Source organism: Acipenser ruthenus, unplaced genomic scaffold (assembly GCF_902713425.1).
Source record: "Acipenser ruthenus unplaced genomic scaffold, fAciRut3.2 maternal haplotype, whole genome shotgun sequence".
Taxonomy (NCBI): Eukaryota; Metazoa; Chordata; class Actinopteri; order Acipenseriformes; family Acipenseridae; genus Acipenser; species Acipenser ruthenus.
The window spans coordinates 587,239-602,992 of NW_026708811.1; the positions used below are offsets into that span (position 1 = coordinate 587,239).

A 15,754-nucleotide genomic window follows, 5' to 3' on the forward strand; every position below is an offset into this window, starting at 1 on the left:
ATTTATCCCTTAAAAGATGCACTAACCAGGCTCTGACCTGTATCTGACTTCTAAATATGCTATTCCAAGCAGTTTTCCAGAGTCTCTTGTTTTTTCAAGGCCAAAGTCTGTGCAAACACTTTTTTAGATCTATGACCTATCAATGTCTGTTAAGCCATCATTTTTGCATATTATTTCAAGATATATTCTTATCTGTGCTAAACCACTAATTCCATAAACCCTAAATTCCAAATCTACAAGACTTGCAGCTTTGCTAGCGTAGAATGCAATAAGACCCCCTCCTTTCTCTACAGCCTGTTCATCGGGATAAGGAGAGAGGCCCCTTTTAGCAATAGAGCAGTTTCAAAGAACCACATTATAAGGACTCCATCTACCATCATTAGACAATAGTATAGTGGATTAACAACAAGGTACATTATAGTATATTATTACAAACTTAACACAAAAACATAACACAACACCCTTAAAATTCTATAATTCAATGGACATCATAATGTCTAGAGGTCTTGTTGTTCAATAGAAGGAGAAATAAACTGTACCACTTTCCCTTTTAATTAAATCAAATACTGCTTCCAGCTTTTAATCTTCTTATTAATACAGTAAAGTCATGAACAAGCAATAATACTTGTCAGTTTAAATAATATGTTTTCTTATTATAGCAAATACTTAAAACATACTATTAATCTTATGAAATCAAATAATTAGTTTTAGTTTCAAATACCATGCTGTCTAAAAAAAGGTTTTAATCATTTATTTTATTAATTTACAATACCTTTGTGTCTAATTACTAGTCTTTGACCATTATAAACTATAAACAGTGTAAATTATCACTGAACCTTTTTAACTATGAATGTGGCATTTCAAGATAAACTTAATTAATTTACTTCAGTTTAACAGTTGCTGCTAGAATTTATAATATCACTTTATTTATTTGGTGAATCCCTCTAAGATTTAAATCCAAATACAGGCCAGTATAACTGCATTCAACTCTTATATTTTTTATAATGACTGAACTATGCTTGACCCTGTTCTTTGTTCATACAAAATCCAGCTGAGACAGGTTTTTTCTTAAGACCTTGGCTGTTCAGTTTTAATGTTCATTTATTTGTGGTAAAGAATCTCTTTCTTATCTTGTTTGTAGGTGTGATTAACGTTCACTTTTAGCTGGAATGGTGCTTTTTTATTCCCAGATTACTAAGTACTTAATTAAAAACATGTGTAGACTGACCTATTTCATGGAGCAAGAGAGCCACCTACTGGCGGTACACGGATACTCCCTCTTTATCCTTCCTTCAAAAAACCTCTAACACTTCATTTTTATGTCAAAGTACATTCCATATGTGAAATCGCCTAGGACATGTCCAGCATATCCATACGTTCCCAGCAGGATTCAGCTTCTGTACCAGGTTTCGCTCTAGTTGTTTCCACAAGAAGTCCCTTGATCCAATGTTTCTCCAGCACAGGTGTGGATTTCCATGGTCTGACTTCATTCCTATAAGATACTTGGACACGTTTAGCTGTACATATTACTTCGATATATTTCCTTTTGTTCACACCGGGTCATTTTGCAAGGTATGCGCTCCATCCAGAATTCTAAAGGAGGTCAAAACTCACTGTGATTCATATTTTTGGGCACTCAATTACTGTTCTTTTCCACATCATCAGTAGCAAACTTAACATAAATGAATCTGAATCAGTTGATGAACCGTGCACTGTAGCTTACTGAGATCCTCCATGCAAAGGAGTCCAATGTTTTACTACATGGAATAACTAGTTCACCGTCACCTGTGACATTACTATACCAGAATCTGAATCATTAATGTAGATTAGGAATAGCAGAGGTCCTAATACTGATCCCTGTGGTACACCACTGGTTACCTCGCTCCATTTTGAGGGTGCTCCTCTAATCAAATTAGGGTTTGGGTTTGGTTTTGGGCTTGGGTTAGGATTGGGGTTCCGGTTCAGCTTCAATGTTTCGGGTTCTACCAGGGGAGTTATTCCAAGGCAGGTACAGTACTATTCCCAACGACAAAAAAAGACCAAAAATGTGGAACGCTTCACGAATTTGCGTGTCATCCTTGCGCAGGGGCCATGCTAATCTTCTCTGTATCGTTCCAATTTTAGTATATGTGCTGCCGTAGCGAACACACGGTGCTTACCTGATACGCGCCTCTATGTACAGCGAGTGGCTAAAGAGCGATTGGTCTTGTGGTGTGTCAAGCATAGTCCAATTGTGTCCAATTGCTCTGCGTATATGCATGGTTGTCCACAATCAACACGCAGAGGGTTACAAACTCTGAGGATATCACGTTTGTAGAAAGCGGCTGAATAAAGAAGTCTGCACATCTGCACCTTCAAACCGGCTGGGAAAGATATGCAAATACTGACATGTTACCTATGACGTTGACCCCTCCGGATTGGCCAGCATACCAAAAGACTTGCAGGTTGACCAGGGTCCCGTTTCGTATCACAGCGCGGAATGCAACTGACACCTCAGAGGAGGGGGCTTAATACTCGGGGCTAGGGTCAGAGTTAGGGTTTAATAATGACACTCAATGATTATTAGGAATACAGAACTACACAGTTCTTGCAATTATACCTTTAGACACGATGTAGTGGTCATCTAGTTTAAAAACAGGTACAAGAAATAACTGATGAAACTACCTCAGCTGGAGGCCATTCTTCCAGGAACAGGAGTGAAGGATGCCAGGTTATACGGTCAGAGGTAATAATAGTAATAATAATAATAATAATAGTTTAAACTCACGTTTAATAAAGAAGTGAGCACAGCTATACATCAGAGAGACAGCTGGGAGATATGCAAATTTAACAAGTTTGCTTACTGTCACAAAATCCGTAGGTTCAGATTTCTGTACGTACTCTGTTCCATTTAGCTCAGTATACACTCTTATCTCAGGGGAGACGTTAGGAGGACAGAGATGTTACTACTCCTTGTGGGGTATTTTTATTACGCTCTTGACCCGCAATATATCCAGATGACTAATATAGCACCCAAGAAATTGACAGACTTATGTATTTAAAGTTTGCAGAAGATGGACCACCTGGTATTTCGTCCCATTGGAATACATGGGACGCCTCAATTAAATCCAATCATTAATCTGGTGAGACAGCTCTTATCCCTTTTACAAATAATAGTTTTCAAAAGATCCGGACTAACTTTTCAGAATGAATAGGTGTCATGTACTGAATGAATTCACAACTTCATATTTGTCCAACTCTATGATCTCATTCCTTGTTTTCCTCCGAGCCCCTCCTTTATCTGAAAAGTTAAGTGAACCAAAGTTCCCAGGATCTTGGTTTATAATATAATATAAAAACACTACTGTTTATATGTGCATGCAAAACACTATTTTTATATGTGTTATATATGAGAGATGTTCTTAATATGTGACATCATCTTCTAATTCATTATATTTTGCTAAATTAAAGGCATGTGTTTCTTTTAACCTCATATTGTTTCATCATTTTGTTAATGAGTCAGTTTTAATTCCATATACCATTGTCTAACAGAGGATTTGACAAAAGATTGTCTCGTGCAGTATTTAAGTCAATTAGTTTCACTAAGTTTAAGTGGTAATAGTTTTCATTAGAATTATTTATCCCTTAAAAGATGCACTAACCAGGCTCTGACCTGTATCTGACTTCTAAATATGCTATTCCAAGCAGTTTTCCAGAGTCTCTTGTTTTTTCAAGGCCAAAGTCTGTGCAAACACTTTTTTTAGATCTATGACCTATCAATGTCTGTTAAGCCATCGTTTTTGCATATTATTTCAAGATATATTCTTATCTGTGCTAAACCACTAATTCCATAAACCCTAAATTCCAAATCTACAAGACTTGCAGCTTTGCTAGCGTAGAATGCAATAAGACCCCCTCCTTTCTCTACAGCCTGTTCATCGGGATAAGGAGAGAGGCCCCTTTTAGCAATAGAGCAGTTTCAAAGAACCACATTATAAGGACTCCATCTACCATCATTAGACAATAGTATAGTGGATTAACAACAAGGTACATTATAGTATATTATTACAAACTTAACACAAAAACATAACACAACACCCTTAAAATTCTATAATTCAATGGACATCATAATGTCTAGAGGTCTTGTTGTTCAATAGAAGGAGAAATAAACTGTACCACTTTCCCTTTTAATTAAATCAAATACTGCTTCCAGCTTTTAATCTTCTTATTAATACAGTAAAGTCATGAACAAGCAATAATACTTGTCAGTTTAAATAATATGTTTTCTTATTATAGCAAATACTTAAAACATACTATTAATCTTATGAAATCAAATAATTAGTTTTAGTTTCAAATACCATGCTGTCTAAAAAAAGGTTTTAATCATTTATTTTATTAATTTACAATACCTTTGTGTCTAATTACTAGTCTTTGACCATTATAAACTATAAACAGTGTAAATTATCACTGAACCTTTTTAACTATGAATGTGGCATTTCAAGATAAACTTAATTAATTTACTTCAGTTTAACAGTTGCTGCTAGAATTTATAATATCACTTTATTTCTTTGGTGAATCCCTCTAAGATTTAAATCCAAATACAGGCCAGTATAACTGCATTCAACTCTTATATTTTTTATAATGACTGAACTAGGCTTGACCCTGTTCTTTGTTCATACAAAATCCAGCTGAGACAGGTTTTTTCTTAAGACCTTGGCTGTTCAGTTTTAATGTTCATTTATTTGTGGTAAAGAATCTCTTTCTTATCTTGTTTGTAGGTGTGATTAACGTTCACTTTTAGCTGGAATGGTGCTTTTTTATTCCCAGATTACTAAGTACTTAATTAAAAACATGTGTAGACTGACCTATTTCATGGAGCAAGAGAGCCACCTACTGGCGGTACACGGATACTCCCTCTTTATCCTTCCTTCAAAAAACCTCTAACACTTCATTTTTATGTCAAAGTACATTCCATATGTGAAATCGCCTAGGACATGTCCAGCATATCCATACGTTCCCAGCAGGATTCAGCTTCTGTACCAGGTTTCGCTCTAGTTGTTTCCACAAGAAGTCCCTTGATCCAATGTTTCTCCAGCACAGGTGTGGATTTCCATGGTCTGACTTCATTCCTATAAGATACTTGGACACGTTTAGCTGTACATATTACTTCGATATATTTCCTTTTGTTCACACCGGGTCATTTTGCAAGGTATGCGCTCCATCCAGAATTCTAAAGGAGGTCAAAACTCACTGTGATTCATATTTTTGGGCACTCAATTACTGTTCTTTTCCACATCATCAGTAGCAAACTTAACATAAATGAATCTGAATCAGTTGATGAACCGTGCACTGTAGCTTACTGAGATCCTCCATACAAAGGAGTCCAATGTTTTACTACATGGAATAACTAGTTCACCGTCACCTGTGACATTACTATACCAGAATCTGAATCATTAATGTAGATTAGGAATAGCAGAGGTCCTAAAACTGATCCCTGTGGTACACCACTGGTTACCTCGCTCCATTTTGAGGGTGCTCCTCTAATCAAATTAGGGTTTGGGTTTGGTTTTGGGCTTGGGTTAGGATTGGGGTTCCGGTTCAGCTTCAATGTTTCGGGTTCTACCAGGGGAGTTATTCCAAGGCAGGTACAGTACTATTCCCAACGACAAAAAAAGACCAAAAATGTGGAACGCTTCACGAATTTGCGTGTCATCCTTGCGCAGGGGCCATGCTAATCTTCTCTGTATCGTTCCAATTTTAGTATATGTGCTGCCGTAGCGAACACACGGTGCTTACCTGATACGCGCCTCTATGTACAGCGAGTGGCTAAAGAGCGATTGGTCTTGTGGTGTGTCAAGCATAGTCCAATTGTGTCCAATTGCTCTGCGTATATGCATGGTTGTCCACAATCAACACGCAGAGGGTTACAAACTCTGAGGATATCACGTTTGTAGAAAGCGGCTGAATAAAGAAGTCTGCACATCTGCACCTTCAAACCGGCTGGGAAAGATATGCAAATACTGACATGTTACCTATGACGTTGACCCCTCCGGATTGGCCAGCATACCAAAAGACTTGCAGGTTGACCAGGGTCCCGTTTCGTATCACAGCGCGGAATGCAACTGACACCTCAGAGGAGGGGGCTTAATACTCGGGGCTAGGGTCAGAGTTAGGGTTTAATAATGACACTCAATGATTATTAGGAATACAGAACTACACAGTTCTTGCAATTATACCTTTAGACACGATGTAGTGGTCATCTAGTTTAAAAACAGGTACAAGAAATAACTGATGAAACTACCTCCGCTGGAGGCCATTCTTCCAGGAACAGGAGTGAAGGATGCCAGGTTATACGGTCAGAGGTAATAATAGTAATAATAATAATAATAATAGTTTAAACTCACGTTTAATAAAGAAGTGAGCACAGCTATACATCAGAGAGACAGCTGGGAGATATGCAAATTTAACAAGTTTGCTTACTGTCACAAAATCCGTAGGTTCAGATTTCTGTACGTACTCTGTTCCATTTAGCTCAGTATACACTCTTATCTCAGGGGAGACGTTAGGAGGACAGAGATGTTACTACTCCTTGTGGGGTATTTTTATTACGCTCTTGACCCGCAATATATCCAGATGACTAATATAGCACCCAAGAAATTGACAGACTTATGTATTTAAAGTTTGCAGAAGATGGACCACCTGGTATTTCGTCCCATTGGAATACATGGGACGCCTCAATTAAATCCAATCATTAATCTGGTGAGACAGCTCTTATCCCTTTTACAAATAATAGTTTTCAAAAGATCCGGACTAACTTTTCAGAATGAATAGGTGTCATGTACTGAATGAATTCACAACTTCATATTTGTCCAACTCTATGATCTCATTCCTTGTTTTCCTCCGAGCCCCTCCTTTATCTGAAAAGTTAAGTGAACCAAAGTTCCCAGGATCTTGGTTTATAATATAATATAAAAACACTACTGTTTATATGTGCATGCAAAACACTATTTTTATATGTGTTATATATGAGAGATGTTCTTAATATGTGACATCATCTTCTAATTCATTATATTTTGCTAAATTAAAGGCATGTGTTTCTTTTAACCTCATATTGTTTCATCATTTTGTTAATGAGTCAGTTTTAATTCCATATACCATTGTCTAACAGAGGATTTGACAAAAGATTGTCTCGTGCAGTATTTAAGTCAATTAGTTTCACTAAGTTTAAGTGGTAATAGTTTTCATTAGAATTATTTATCCCTTAAAAGATGCACTAACCAGGCTCTGACCTGTATCTGACTTCTAAATATGCTATTCCAAGCAGTTTTCCAGAGTCTCTTGTTTTTTCAAGGCCAAAGTCTGTGCAAACACTTTTTTAGATCTATGACCTATCAATGTCTGTTAAGCCATCATTTTTGCATATTATTTCAAGATATATTCTTATCTGTGCTAAACCACTAATTCCATAAACCCTAAATTCCAAATCTACAAGACTTGCAGCTTTGCTAGCGTAGAATGCAATAAGACCCCCTCCTTTCTCTACAGCCTGTTCATCGGGATAAGGAGAGAGGCCCCTTTTAGCAATAGAGCAGTTTCAAAGAACCACATTATAAGGACTCCATCTACCATCATTAGACAATAGTATAGTGGATTAACAACAAGGTACATTATAGTATATTATTACAAACTTAACACAAAAACATAACACAACACCCTTAAAATTCTATAATTCAATGGACATCATAATGTCTAGAGGTCTTGTTGTTCAATAGAAGGAGAAATAAACTGTACCACTTTCCCTTTTAATTAAATCAAATACTGCTTCCAGCTTTTAATCTTCTTATTAATACAGTAAAGTCATGAACAAGCAATAATACTTGTCAGTTTAAATAATATGTTTTCTTATTATAGCAAATACTTAAAACATACTATTAATCTTATGAAATCAAATAATTAGTTTTAGTTTCAAATACCATGCTGTCTAAAAAAAGGTTTTAATCATTTATTTTATTAATTTACAATACCTTTGTGTCTAATTACTAGTCTTTGACCATTATAAACTATAAACAGTGTAAATTATCACTGAACCTTTTTAACTATGAATGTGGCATTTCAAGATAAACTTAATTAATTTACTTCAGTTTAACAGTTGCTGCTAGAATTTATAATATCACTTTATTTCTTTGGTGAATCCCTCTAAGATTTAAATCCAAATACAGGCCAGTATAACTGCATTCAACTCTTATATTTTTTATAATGACTGAACTAGGCTTGACCCTGTTCTTTGTTCATACAAAATCCAGCTGAGACAGGTTTTTTCTTAAGACCTTGGCTGTTCAGTTTTAATGTTCATTTATTTGTGGTAAAGAATCTCTTTCTTATCTTGTTTGTAGGTGTGATTAACGTTCACTTTTAGCCGGAATGGTGCTTTTTTATTCCCAGATTACTAAGTACTTAATTAAAAACATGTGTAGACTGACCTATTTCATGGAGCAAGAGAGCCACCTACTGGCGGTACACGGATACTCCCTCTTTATCCTTCCTTCAAAAAACCTCTAACACTTCATTTTTATGTCAAAGTACATTCCATATGTGAAATCGCCTAGGACATGTCCAGCATATCCATACGTTCCCAGCAGGATTCAGCTTCTGTACCAGGTTTCGCTCTAGTTGTTTCCACAAGAAGTCCCTTGATCCAATGTTTCTCCAGCACAGGTGTGGATTTCCATGGTCTGACTTCATTCCTATAAGATACTTGGACACGTTTAGCTGTACATATTACTTCGATATATTTCCTTTTGTTCACACCGGGTCATTTTGCAAGGTATGCGCTCCATCCAGAATTCTAAAGGAGGTCAAAACTCACTGTGATTCATATTTTTGGGCACTCAATTACTGTTCTTTTCCACATCATCAGTAGCAAACTTAACATAAATGAATCTGAATCAGTTGATGAACCGTGCACTGTAGCTTACTGAGATCCTCCATGCAAAGGAGTCCAATGTTTTACTACATGGAATAACTAGTTCACCGTCACCTGTGACATTACTATACCAGAATCTGAATCATTAATGTAGATTAGGAATAGCAAAGGTCCTAATACTGATCCCTGTGGTACACCACTGGTTACCTCGCTCCATTTTGAGGGTGCTCCTCTAATCAAATTAGGGTTTGGGTTTGGTTTTGGGCTTGGGTTAGGATTGGGGTTCCGGTTCAGCTTCAATGTTTCGGGTTCTACCAGGGGAGTTATTCCAAGGCAGGTACAGTACTATTCCCAACGACAAAAAATGACCAAAAATGTGGAACGCTTCACGAATTTGCGTGTCATCCTTGCGCAGGGGCCATGCTAATCTTCTCTGTATCGTTCCAATTTTAGTATATGTGCTGCCGTAGCGAACACACGGTGCTTACCTGATACGCGCCTCTATGTACAGCGAGTGGCTAAAGAGCGATTGGTCTTGTGGTGTGTCAAGCATAGTCCAATTGTGTCCAATTGCTCTGCGTATATGCATGGTTGTCCACAATCAACACGCAGAGGGTTACAAACTCTGAGGATATCACGTTTGCAGAAAGCGGCTGAATAAAGAAGTCTGCACATCTGCACCTTCAAACCGGCTGGGAAAGATATGCAAATACTGACATGTTACCTATGACGTTGACCCCTCCGGATTGGCCAGCATACCAAAAGACTTGCAGGTTGACCAGGGTCCCGTTTCGTATCACAGCGCGGAATGCAACTGACACCTCAGAGGGGGGGGCTTAATACTCGGGGCTAGGGTCAGAGTTAGGGTTTAATAATGACACTCAATGATTATTAGGAATACAGAACTACACAGTTCTTGCAATTATACCTTTAGACACGATGTAGTGGTCATCTAGTTTAAAAACAGGTACAAGAAATAACTGATGAAACTACCTCAGCTGGAGGCCATTCTTCCAGGAACAGGAGTGAAGGATGCCAGGTTATACGGTCAGAGGTAATAATAGTAATAATAATAATAATAATAGTTTAAACTCACGTTTAATAAAGAAGTGAGCACAGCTATACATCAGAGAGACAGCTGGGAGATATGCAAATTTAACAAGTTTGCTTACTGTCACAAAATCCGTAGGTTCAGATTTCTGTACGTACTCTGTTCCATTTAGCTCAGTATACACTCTTATCTCAGGGGAGACGTTAGGAGGACAGAGATGTTACTACTCCTTGTGGGGTATTTTTATTACGCTCTTGACCCGCAATATATCCAGATGACTAATATAGCACCCAAGAAATTGACAGACTTATGTATTTAAAGTTTGCAGAAGATGGACCACCTTACCCTGTCTGGGATGAGTGTGGTACTCCATTGTAATTACTTAGGAGTTATATAGGTTTTTCGTCCCATTGGAATACATGGGACGCCTCAATTAAATCCAATCATTAATCTGGTGAGACAGCTCTTATCCCTTTTACAAATAATAGTTTTCAAAAGATCCGGACTAACTTTTCAGAATGAATAGGTGTCATGTACTGAATGAATTCACAACTTCATATTTGTCCAACTCTATGATCTCATTCCTTGTTTTCCTCCGAGCCCCTCCTTTATCTGAAAAGTTAAGTGAACCAAAGTTCCCAGGATCTTGGTTTATAATATAATATAAAAACACTACTGTTTATATGTGCATGCAAAACACTATTTTTATATGTGTTATATATGAGAGATGTTCTTAATATGTGACATCATCTTCTAATTCATTATATTTTGCTAAATTAAAGGCATGTGTTTCTTTTAACCTCATATTGTTTCATCATTTTGTTAATGAGTCAGTTTTAATTCCATATACCATTGTCTAACAGAGGATTTGACAAAAGATTGTCTCGTGCAGTATTTAAGTCAATTAGTTTCACTAAGTTTAAGTGGTAATAGTTTTCATTTGAATTATTTATCCCTTAAAAGATGCACTAACCAGGCTCTGACCTGTATCTGACTTCTAAATATGCTATTCCAAGCAGTTTTCCAGAGTCTCTTGTTTTTTCAAGGCCAAAGTCTGTGCAAACACTTTTTTAGATCTATGACCTATCAATGTCTGTTAAGCCATCATTTTTGCATATTATTTCAAGATATATTCTTATCTGTGCTAAACCACTAATTCCATAAACCCTAAATTCCAAATCTACAAGACTTGCAGCTTTGCTAGCGTAGAATGCAATAAGACCCCCTCCTTTCTCTACAGCCTGTTCATCGGGATAAGGAGAGAGGCCCCTTTTAGCAATAGAGCAGTTTCAAAGAACCACATTATAAGGACTCCATCTACCATCATTAGACAATAGTATAGTGGATTAACAACAAGGTACATTATAGTATATTATTACAAACTTAACACAAAAACATAACACAACACCCTTAAAATTCTATAATTCAATGGACATCATAATGTCTAGAGGTCTTGTTGTTCAATAGAAGGAGAAATAAACTGTACCACTTTCCCTTTTAATTAAATCAAATACTGCTTCCAGCTTTTAATCTTCTTATTAATACAGTAAAGTCATGAACAAGCAATAATACTTGTCAGTTTAAATAATATGTTTTCTTATTATAGCAAATACTTAAAACATACTATTAATCTTATGAAATCAAATAATTAGTTTTAGTTTCAAATACCATGCTGTCTAAAAAAAGGTTTTAATCATTTATTTTATTAATTTACAATACCTTTGTGTCTAATTACTAGTCTTTGACCATTATAAACTATAAACAGTGTAAATTATCACTGAACCTTTTTAACTATGAATGTGGCATTTCAAGATAAACTTAATTAATTTACTTCAGTTTAACAGTTGCTGCTAGAATTTATAATATCACTTTATTTCTTTGGTGAATCCCTCTAAGATTTAAATCCAAATACAGGCCAGTATAACTGCATTCAACTCTTATATTTTTTATAATGACTGAACTAGGCTTGACCCTGTTCTTTGTTCATACAAAATCCAGCTGAGACAGGTTTTTTCTTAAGACCTTGGCTGTTCAGTTTTAATGTTCATTTATTTGTGGTAAAGAATCTCTTTCTTATCTTGTTTGTAGGTGTGATTAACGTTCACTTTTAGCTGGAATGGTGCTTTTTTATTCCCAGATTACTAAGTACTTAATTAAAAACATGTGTAGACTGACCTATTTCATGGAGCAAGAGAGCCACCTACTGGCGGTACACGGATACTCCCTCTTTATCCTTCCTTCAAAAAACCTCTAACACTTCATTTTTATGTCAAAGTACATTCCATATGTGAAATCGCCTAGGACATGTCCAGCATATCCATACGTTCCCAGCAGGATTCAGCTTCTGTACCAGGTTTCGCTCTAGTTGTTTCCACAAGAAGTCCCTTGATCCAATGTTTCTCCAGCACAGGTGTGGATTTCCATGGTCTGACTTCATTCCTATAAGATACTTGGACACGTTTAGCTGTACATATTACTTCGATATATTTCCTTTTGTTCACACCGGGTCATTTTGCAAGGTATGCGCTCCATCCAGAATTCTAAAGGAGGTCAAAACTCACTGTGATTCATATTTTTGGGCACTCAATTACTGTTCTTTTCCACATCATCAGTAGCAAACTTAACATAAATGAATCTGAATCAGTTGATGAACCGTGCACTGTAGCTTACTGAGATCCTCCATGCAAAGGAGTCCAATGTTTTACTACATGGAATAACTAGTTCACCGTCACCTGTGACATTACTATACCAGAATCTGAATCATTAATGTAGATTAGGAATAGCAGAGGTCCTAATACTGATCCCTGTGGTACACCACTGGTTACCTCGCTCCATTTTGAGGGTGCTCCTCTAATCAAATTAGGGTTTGGGTTTGGTTTTGGGCTTGGGTTAGGATTGGGGTTCCGGTTCAGCTTCAATGTTTCGGGTTCTACCAGGGGAGTTATTCCAAGGCAGGTACAGTACTATTCCCAACGACAAAAAAAGACCAAAAATGTGGAACGCTTCACGAATTTGCGTGTCATCCTTGCGCAGGGGCCATGCTAATCTTCTCTGTATCGTTCCAATTTTAGTATATGTGCTGCCGTAGCGAACACACGGTGCTTACCTGATACGCGCCTCTATGTACAGCGAGTGGCTAAAGAGCGATTGGTCTTGTGGTGTGTCAAGCATAGTCCAATTGTGTCCAATTGCTCTGCGTATATGCATGGTTGTCCACAATCAACACGCAGAGGGTTACAAACTCTGAGGATATCACGTTTGCAGAAAGCGGCTGAATAAAGAAGTCTGCACATCTGCACCTTCAAACCGGCTGGGAAAGATATGCAAATACTGACATGTTACCTATGACGTTGACCCCTCCGGATTGGCCAGCATACCAAAAGACTTGCAGGTTGACCAGGGTCCCATTTCGTATCACAGCGCGGAATGCAACTGACACCTCAGAGGAGGGGGCTTAATACTCGGGGCTAGGGTCAGAGTTAGGGTTTAATAATGACACTCAATGATTATTAGGAATACAGAACTACACAGTTCTTGCAATTATACCTTTAGACACGATGTAGTGGTCATCTAGTTTAAAAACAGGTACAAGAAATAACTGATGAAACTACCTCAGCTGGAGGCCATTCTTCCAGGAACAGGAGTGAAGGATGCCAGGTTATACGGTCAGAGGTAATAATAGTAATAATAATAATAATAATAGTTTAAACTCACGTTTAATAAAGAAGTGAGCACAGCTATACATCAGAGAGACAGCTGGGAGATATGCAAATTTAACAAGTTTGCTTACTGTCACAAAATCCGTAGGTTCAGATTTCTGTACGTACTCTGTTCCATTTAGCTCAGTATACACTCTTATCTCAGGGGAGACGTTAGGAGGACAGAGATGTTACTACTCCTTGTGGGGTATTTTTATTACGCTCTTGACCCGCAAGAGCGTAATAAATTGGGCAGCAGTGTGGAGTAGTGGTTAGGGCTCTGGACTCTTGACTGGAGGGTTGTGGGTTCAATCCCCAGTGGGGGACACTGCTGTTGTACCCTTGAGCAAGGTACTTTACCTAGATTGCTCCAGTAAAAACCCAACTGTATAAATGGGTAATTGTATGTAAAAATAATGTGATCTCTGTATAATGTGAAATAATGTATAATGTGATATCTTGTAACAATTGTAAGTCGCCCTGGATAAGGGCGTCTGCTAAGAAATGAATAATAATAAATAATAATAATAATAATATATCCAGATGATTAATATAGCACCCTAGAAATTGACAGACTTATGTATTTAAAGTTTGCAGAAGATGGACCACCTTACCCTGTCTGGGATGAGTGTGGTACTCCATTGTAATTACTTAGGAGTTATATAGGTTTTTCGTCCCATTGGAATACATGGGACGCCTCAATTAAATCCAATCATTAATCTGGTGAGACAGCTCTTATCCCTTTTACAAATAATAGTTTTCAAAAGATCCGGACTAACTTTTCAGAATGAATAGGTGTCATGTACTGAATGAATTCACAACTTCATATTTGTCCAACTCTATGATCTCATTCCTTGTTTTCCTCCGAGCCCCTCCTTTATCTGAAAAGTTAAGTGAACCAAAGTTCCCAGGATCTTGGTTTATAATATAATATAAAAACACTACTGTTTATATGTGCATGCAAAACACTATTTTTATATGTGTTATATATGAGAGATGTTCTTAATATGTGACATCATCTTCTAATTCATTATATTTTGCTAAATTAAAGGCATGTGTTTCTTTTAACCTCATATTGTTTCATCATTTTGTTAATGAGTCAGTTTTAATTCCATATACCATTGTCTAACAGAGGATTTGACAAAAGATTGTCTCGTGCAGTATTTAAGTCAATTAGTTTCACTAAGTTTAAGTGGTAATAGTTTTCATTAGAATTATTTATCCCTTAAAAGATGCACTAACCAGGCTCTGACCTGTATCTGACTTCTAAATATGCTATTCCAAGCAGTTTTCCAGAGTCTCTTGTTTTTTCAAGGCCAAAGTCTGTGCAAACACTTTTTTAGATCTATGACCTATCAATGTCTGTTAAGCCATCGTTTTTGCATATTATTTCAAGATATATTCTTATCTGTGCTAAACCACTAATTCCATAAACCCTAAATTCCAAATCTACAAGACTTGCAGCTTTGCTAGCGTAGAATGCAATAAGACCCCCTCCTTTCTCTACAGCCTGTTCATCGGGATAAGGAGAGAGGCCCCTTTTAGCAATAGAGCAGTTTCAAAGAACTACATTATAAGGACTCCATCTACCATCATTAGACAATAGTATAGTGGATTAACAACAAGGTACATTATAGTATATTATTACAAACTTAACACAAAAACATAACACAACACCCTTAAAATTCTATAATTCAATGGACATCATAATGTCTAGAGGTCTTGTTGTTCAATAGAAGGAGAAATAAACTGTACCACTTTCCCTTTTAATTAAATCAAATACTGCTTCCAGCTTTTAATCTTCTTATTAATACAGTAAAGTCATGAACAAGCAATAATACTTGTCAGTTTAAATAATATGTTTTCTTATTATAGCAAATACTTAAAACATACTATTAATCTTATGAAATCAAATAATTAGTTTTAGTTTCAAATACCATGCTGTCTAAAAAAAGGTTTTAATCATTTATTTTATTAATTTACAATACCTTTGTGTCTAATTACTAGTCTTTGACCATTATAAACTATAAACAGTGTAAATTATCACTGAACCTTTTTAACTATGAATGTGGCATTTCAAGATAAACTTAATTAATTTACTTC

General features: G+C 36.6%; 4 non-coding genes across 4 annotated transcripts; all 4 read right to left on the reverse strand.

The window, feature by feature from the left end:
* Positions 1-2,041: 2,041 nt before the first annotated feature.
* Positions 2,042-2,148, reverse strand: LOC131736176 (U6 spliceosomal RNA). Its single transcript, XR_009327979.1, has one exon. It is a non-coding gene; the product is annotated as a U6 spliceosomal RNA (small nuclear RNA).
* A 3,509-nt stretch (positions 2,149-5,657) lies between these two features.
* Positions 5,658-5,764, reverse strand: LOC131736177 (U6 spliceosomal RNA). Its single transcript, XR_009327980.1, has one exon. It is a non-coding gene; the product is annotated as a U6 spliceosomal RNA (small nuclear RNA).
* Positions 5,765-9,272: 3,508 nt separating this feature from the next.
* Positions 9,273-9,379, reverse strand: LOC131736178 (U6 spliceosomal RNA). The gene has a single exon (XR_009327981.1). It is a non-coding gene; the product is annotated as a U6 spliceosomal RNA (small nuclear RNA).
* A 3,562-nt stretch (positions 9,380-12,941) lies between these two features.
* Positions 12,942-13,048, reverse strand: LOC131736179 (U6 spliceosomal RNA). The gene has a single exon (XR_009327982.1). It is a non-coding gene; the product is annotated as a U6 spliceosomal RNA (small nuclear RNA).
* Positions 13,049-15,754: the final 2,706 nt, after the last annotated feature.